The sequence below is a fragment of the Ascaphus truei genome, chromosome 1 (genome assembly GCF_040206685.1).
Source record: "Ascaphus truei isolate aAscTru1 chromosome 1, aAscTru1.hap1, whole genome shotgun sequence".
NCBI lineage: Eukaryota > Metazoa > Chordata > Amphibia > Anura > Ascaphidae > Ascaphus > Ascaphus truei.
The window spans coordinates 136,499,623-136,507,447 of NC_134483.1; the positions used below are offsets into that span (position 1 = coordinate 136,499,623).

Here is a 7,825-nt window from a genome sequence, read left to right on the forward strand (position 1 = left end):
ATTTGTAAGTTGCCTTTTTATTCTTGCATCCCAAATGCATAACCTTACATTTATCTGTATTAAACCTCATCTGCCATTTACCTGCCCACGTTTCCAGTCTCACCAAGTCCTTCTGAAGAGAAATTACATCCTGCTCTGATTCTATTATCTTACACAATTTAGTATCATCAGCAAAGATGGAGACTTTGTTCTCGATCCCAACCTCAAGGTCATTAATAAACAAGTATCCCTGGGGTACTCCACTCACGACTTTAGCCCAACTTGAAAAAGTTCCATTTATGACAACCCTCTGTTGTCTGTCCTTCAACCAGTTTTCAATCCAGGTGTATATATTATTACTGAGTCCAATTTTCTTTATCTTGTACACCAACCTCTTGTGTAAAACCATATCAAAAGCCTTTGCAAAATCTAAGTAGACCACAACAAAGAAACAAATAAGGTTAGTTTGGCATGATCTATCCTTCATAAATCCATTCTGACTATAGTATTACTAATAATTTTGTTTTCCATTAGGTATTCCTACATTGATACTGTACATCTGTAGTGTGTTTTGATGTCATGTAGGACTAACGTAAAAGAGATGTCAATACATATTTCCTCAGAACTTTGCCAGCTAAATATAAAGGCAGGATTAGAGTGGAGTAGCAAGGTACCTTCAAGTAATGGTGAAACATTAGTTTCTTGCTACAGCTAGGGACTTTTTCTAAACTGGTATTTGAGATTATTGGACCATACAGAGGTTTATCACTGGTCCTATGACAAGCTGAGCTCATGTCGAATTCAGAACCCTTTTAAGGACTGGCACTGTGTGGTACTGGCATCCTTGCCCAGATCAATACAGTAGTTTGACGTTACTGTATGTTAAAAAGTCAACTTTTGTGTTTTGTGTGTTTCGCTTCAGTATTCAGCAGTCAAATGGTGTAAAATGTCAGTTGCAGTTAAGCTTGTTTATATTATATGCATCTTTACCCTTAAGTGTTTTTTTTAATTTATTTTTGCATATTGCTATGTATAAAAAAGATTTACACAACACTTCATGACTGTAAATAGGCAAAGGGTGAGAGGGTTTAAACAAGATTGTTAAGGGTCTGCCAAAGCAGATACAGAATTAGCCCCTATGTGTCACAGACCTTTACAAGAAATATGGTACTAGTTGTGTGCTCTATTACTGAAGTCCAGCAGCAAAGTCCCAAAATGTATCTTAAAGCTGAAATAAAGCTCCTTTTTCAAAAAAGTAAGTGTTAGAAAGGGACTCATTTTACCTGTATTAGAGCGCAATGAATAGGGTGAACTGTATTGTAAATTCCATTGTTCTGAAATTCTATTCAGTTAGTGCTAACTAACCATCTTCACAGAACTGAAATCAAAGTACAAGAGCTATTCCAAAGTTCATATATCATCCATCTATCTTGACCTAAGTGACTATCACATTCTTATTGCGGTTAATTGCTCATTCTTTAGCTCTCAATGGAGGGGCACCTTCATTTATTTCTGGTATTGTGTGCTTAAAGCAGAGTATTCAATGTTCCTGCAGCCCAAACAGTTAATGGTGTTCTTCATTTACTATTGTTTCAACTTAAATTCATGCTGTGCAAAAGCAGCTGAAAGTGCACATAACTGGAGACACTACCCTTAATAGTAAATGTGCACTAAAAACCGCTAAAAATTATAAAAAGGAAAAGAAAAAAAATAGATAGTGTGGATCTAAACAAATATATTAAAGGTATAAAATACAAAAAAGTGAATTTACGGAATTTTTACTGAATTTACTGTACTAATTGCGACACGTCCATCTGTTTAAGGGTTCTTGGTACAGTCTTCTAGTGTAAGAAATTAAAGAAACTTTGTATTTTGTGCTTGTATTTATTTTTAAAGTGGTGCATTCAGAATAAACAAATAGGCAAATAAAAATCCTAGTTCTTCTTAGAGCTTTGGCAAAACAGTTCTTTAACCCAAACTATGGCGAACGACTACCTGTACCCTGCTTACCGATTAAACATACACAGGTTTGTAACTGCGCCAGATAAATCATAAAACAGGCTTCCTACACATCCAGCAGACAGCTCTGCCTTTATCTTAGGTTGCGGGCATGGTGCCTCGGGCCACGCTGAGCCACGCTCCTGCTCAGCCTCGCCTGCTCAAGCTAGTGCTTTAAGCTGTCCTGGCAGACGAGGCAGCGAGCGCACTTTGGGGGCGTGGTGAAGGCGGAGCGGAGATGTGGCAGGAGGCGGGGCTAGTCCCTCGTTCCCATTGGCTGTTTGCGGTCACGTGACCGGCCCTCTGCTCCTGTAAGCGAGAAAGCTTAAATGAATTTGTCGGCTGCATTTCAGCACACCTCCGCACGTGCCTGCTAAAGCCACACACATACCAGATGCAGGAGGTAAGTGTGCGGGCTCAGCGCCGCTCAGTACGGCTCAGCATGGTAGTTTTTACCATGTCCAAGGCCTTAGGCTGTGAGAGGCAATGATTATTAGGGTCAAGTGCTCCTATTAGTAACCTAGCACCTGTATGCTGCTTGCCGGAAATTGAAGTTTTTAAAGTGAATTAGAATGTAAAAAGACTGTGTAGGATTCTGGGTCCTCTACCACTTTCCCTGGAAATTCACACATCCTACCCCCAGCTCAGACCTACTGGAGTGAGCGACCCTGGACACAGGCAGTGCACCCTATAGAGGCCTTTCCTAGTTTTATTTGCGCTGTATGTTCTATGGAGAAGTTAAAAGCTTGCAAGCTGAGAAACTAGCAGGTTACTCTTGCATTCTTCTCTCTAGTTTGACTCATCCATGTTAGTAGAGCGCGATCTGTGATTAGCTTAACTCACCTTTTTAACAAATAGTTAATTAGTGTCTCTAGAGCCCATTTAATAGCTAGAGACTTTTTCTCTATTATGGAATAGTTATTTTCGTGAGCGTTGGATATTTAAAAACATTATAGGTGAAAAACAGAACTGAGAAAAAAAAAAACTGTTGGCTAATTTAAAACATACAGAACCCCAAAAAGCTCATATTGAACCCCCAAAATAACCACCATATTAGTAGCACTCCTCTTTGACACCTATACGCATATATATATATTTATATATATGTGACAGAGAGAAAGAAACCCGCTATGGAAAACTCAGGTATACCGTATGAAAAATAACAATTTATTAATTGACACAAAGAGAAATAGATAACAGTACAAAAATATTAAAAAATTAGGCTAGGACCCCTGACACGAATACTACCCAAAAGAAACACTGCTGCATGATGTAGGGATAAACTAATGGTGTAACCCCTAATGCCTAGTATAGACAAAATTGCAAGAATCATTTTGATATGCAAAAACTATTTGACAAGCTATTTCTAATTCCAAGTAAATTAAACATGCATCTGGTGGAATAAGTCCCTAAGGACATGGAGTGATAAACCAGTATATGTAAAATACTTCCTCGTCAAGCATTAATTCTGTCTCTTAAAGGCAGATATATGTATCCAAACCCACAGCAATTGGAGTCTCTGTGGGAAATTGCTTGCTGAGCTCTGAAGATCACTCTACACAGAGAATATAATAACCCGCATGTGACATGAAAAATGCGTGCTCTCAAAAAGAGTGCAAAATTGAGCAGCCTGTATATTGCATACATAAATATCAAAAGCATTCAAAGTCCAGAAAGCCCAGAAAAATCAGAACAATGTTAGGTAGCATAGTTATGTGACTGCATTATCAAGGGGTCCTGCCAAGCACCCCCACTCCTACGCGTTTCATCAGAAGACTTAGACTTGGAGTGGTGAGGAAGCTAGGACAGAACACTGTTTAAAAAGAGTTGATTTTCGCGCCAAATGAGGAGGTAAGCAGCTGTGTGTAATCTTTAATGTGAATAGTAGGCCGTGTTTCCGCATGTGAAGGTGGAACGCATACTATCTGCGACTAGTTCCTGTATGACGTCACCATGCGTAATGCGCATGCGCATGAAAGGCCGTGCCACAGGAGTTAGTGCGGAACAATGCTGAGGTATTTTCTCCCCATGTACACACCTAACACATATTGCGCATGCACAGCGTTAGCAAAAAGGGACATGCACAAAGCAGCCAAGAAAGATTAGAGACTTCTATGATTACCAGAGCAGCCTGCATAACGCCAAATCGCGTGATGCGCAAGCGCAAAGCAGCGCAATGCAAAAATCGCTAATCCACAATACTCCTTAGTCAAAATCAAATAAGAAGCATTCTTAAGCATAGTTGGAGACAAAGTTATGGTCACACTAAACTGTGTATATACATTTGCATATCTGCATTAAGCATAATACATTAGACTCGCACATGCGCAAGAGGGACTGTACAATCGTATTTAGGCAGGTTGATGTTGACTCAAAAAGTATGTATATATATATATATATACAGAGCTTCATATCTATCAGCCAATTTGACTACAAAAAATGTGTTATCATGAGAATAGGACCGAACCCCAAATTGTCTCATTAGGGGAGGTTTGCTCACACAAATGAATAGAAATAGGTGAGGAAGGAGAGTAGATGATATATAGCAATAAGCTAGGTCCAGATGAATGTCCAGGAGCATAATAGCTGCTTTAAGTCCATTGAGATGTATCATATCATAAGTCTTGATTTTTGAGAATGATTCTGGTCATATTGTTGATCTTTAACCCGTAGGTCTCAAGTTGATGGTCCGAAGAAGGCGCAGACCACTTCACACTCCCGTCGACCCGGCCTTGAGCCAAGGTTTGAAGCTCACCCCCTCCCACTAATAAATGGTTAAAAGCTCACTCCGTTTCACCTCCACACTCATGGGAACCTGCATACAGTTTGATTGCGACAAATCGAATACAGACTGTTTTTCCTGGTAATGTACAGGTTAATAAGAGCTTCAATCAGACTTAGAACTATGCAACTAATTTTGACAGATTTATTATAAATCATTCTTCCTGGTAATGTACAGGTTATTAAGAATTTATTTTAGTGTTAGGACCCTTGAGACGTGATATATATATATATATATATATTGAACCAACAGAGAAAGCAACCTTATAAAAAGCACACGGACATACCTATAAAGTGTAAACAAAGAATTTTATTAAAGTGAGTTAAAACAGGGGATAAAGTTAAAAGATGAGGGGGGCTCATCTCTACCAACCAATGTAAACCTAGAGGCAAGGGTCTAAACATAGAACCAAATCTAACATGCACAGGACGCAGGGAGCTCTGTAGAAGCACACCTGTGAAATGAGAACCCACACTGAAAATAAGTATATCCACATTAGAATAATCACCATACAATCGTGATGACAGGTTGCATGGAGTGGAGACAAGGATAGTACAAGTAGCAATGTGAAATATACATCACCACTCAGTGTAGGGGTATCACGGGCAAAAGAATAGGTCAGAGCCTCATCAGGAGAAAGAAGGTAGGGGCCCCCCTCAGCAGACTCCCACTCCAACGCGTTTCAACTAGAAACCGTCTTCTTCGGGGAGTGGTGAGGGGAGAAGTGAGCTAGCATTTATAGGAGGTGTAAGTAGAGTGAATTGGTGCCAAAATAGATTAAAATACAAAGCAGCTGTGAAACGTGGGCGTGCTCTCGTTAAGGCACTGCATCCCGGTTACTGGGAAGGCAAAACAAAAGACCTCATTGTTTTCTTTTAATCTGGTTCTGTAATGCTCTAATGTTTGGACTTTCTACCTTTGTCCCTCTCATATATGTTCATGATGTGGACTAGTATCTATGTCCAGGACTGCCGGTTCGTGGTCACTCGTGTAAGAATGCAACTTCATCTTTACAGAATTTATTCCAATTTTGAAAGATCAACCTGCTCTACTTGGGATTCCACCATCTTCAACAGGATCATCTATATATCCAAACTTTACCAAGGATCTTCATAATTGGATTATCCCTATGCCATGATACTATTCTGCTTGCACAGTTGGCATAGATGACATCTCCATCAGGGCTTTTAAAGTCTATATTTGGACCATTCCATGTATTGTAGAACAATATATATATAGGCACTGTACCGTGTATCTGTGTTAATGGATGTAGCTGAGCTCTGTCTGTGTTTCATGTTCTGTCTCTGGTTTTAAATGGCTAATTTAAACAAGATTATTAATAAAAATTATTCTTAATGGTGTAACGCCTTGAATGGGAGTAACACCATAGAATGAATGCATTTTCTAAGTGAATAGTGACTTCACTTAGGTGTGATCAAAAAGCTAGCATATAATGTACTATTTATTAAAAAAAAAATGTCAAAAATGGCCTGATATCCATCACATCCTTAAACCCCATTTGGTGCTTGGTTTTCAATTTGAATATCCAATACTGCTCCCTACGTATGGAGGGTAATGGACTAAACAAAGCACATCAGTCCGGTGCTCTAAAAAAATGAAAAAGTGTATGTAGGCCTTGTAACCCAGGGGTACTAAAACTATGCGTGCTGCTTTTACCTGTGTGGCTAACAGGAGGCACTGGGAGCCTGGGATAAACTTATACAGCACCTCACCGATGAGGGATCCCAGCGTGGTGGGTGTGTTCCCCCTCCCTGGAACAACATACACAGTAAATACACACGATTGTAAAAGAACAGTATTTACTAAGCATAGAATATAATTCCTTCACATATGTCTCGTTGCATCACCCCACATGTAACTCATTGCCTCACCCCACATGTAACTCCCCTTTGTCCTTCCAGTATCAACGTGCCTGGGCACTTAACCCCTGAGTGTCCACAAGCAATAATGTGAGTGTGAGGGATAGCACTTCCCTGTGTTGGGGCCCGCTGGTGCACTTATAATACCTTCCTGGTCATAGTCCAGACCAGGATAACCAGCAACAATCTGCAGCTCCGCGACGTGGTCCTGCCTTGCGGTGCGCTGCTTCTTGCATGGATGATTCTGCCGTCTGACTTCTCTGGAAGGACCCCCAGCCGGATGATCCCTTGGGAGCAGTCTCTAATATGGCGTCCAGATCTGCTTTCTGCTATCAAGCTGCACTGTCCTTCAGGCAATGTTCTGCAGCATATCTCTCTCTCTATTGCTATAGTGGAAAGAGTCCCTATCCTAAGGCCTTTCCCTATATACTACACATAGAATACTTCTACTGTGGCTCAGGGGACTAACTGGTCCCTTGGGGGTTACCTCTGGCCTAGTCTCTGGAGTACAGCTCCGTGGACACTACCTGCACCGTCTGGGTCCCGGTGTTGACTCACTGCTTCCTGTCCCAGCATGCAGTACTCTTTCCTCCCTTCAGGAGCAACCCAGCCATCCAATTGGTTGTTGTGCATCACCTGGCAGTCTCTCCCTAAGCAGCATGGGAGTTGTAGTCTGTCGGCTGCCTAATTAATATTGGGACGCATGCGCATAGGACACTGTGCATGCGTGACTCTAATGGCTGCTGTGGGGGTGCCCTGCGCATGCGCGAACCAGTAAGGCCCCTGTCTATCTAACCGCCGCTTCTGCGCATGCGCAAACCTTCACACATGCGCACACACACAATATGGCATTGCCCCTGCCTGCAACACCTCCACTGTAACGAGGGTAAGGGGGGGCGGCGGGAGAGCGAGGGAGAGCGAGGGATATAGCTACATCCTCCCCCTGGTGAAAACCTCAACATCCCCGCTTGAAACAACATATGCACACAAAACATTATATAATAAAAATGCAGTTTCTGTGTATAACTTAACGATCAACTCTAAACGAGATTATACATTTCTACAAACATATTTATCAAGGAGGCTAGCTTAGCTTTTGCTGGCTGCTGAGACTCATAGTTAGGTGCCCCTAATGAATCATAAACACTCTAGTGGGAGGGCGTCTCACTCGCTGCCTTCTGCGAGT

General features: G+C 41.3%; 1 long non-coding RNA gene across 1 annotated transcript in view; it reads left to right on the forward strand.

The window, feature by feature from the left end:
• LOC142469756 (uncharacterized) overlaps positions 1 to 6,222 on the forward strand; it is a 49,982-nt gene extending 43,760 nt beyond the window's left edge. The window contains exon 3 of the long non-coding RNA XR_012789080.1: positions 4,651 to 6,222. This is a non-coding gene — a long non-coding RNA (uncharacterized LOC142469756). The remainder of the gene's footprint in view (positions 1 to 4,650) is intronic.
• The last annotated feature ends 1,603 nt before the right edge of the window (positions 6,223 to 7,825 follow it).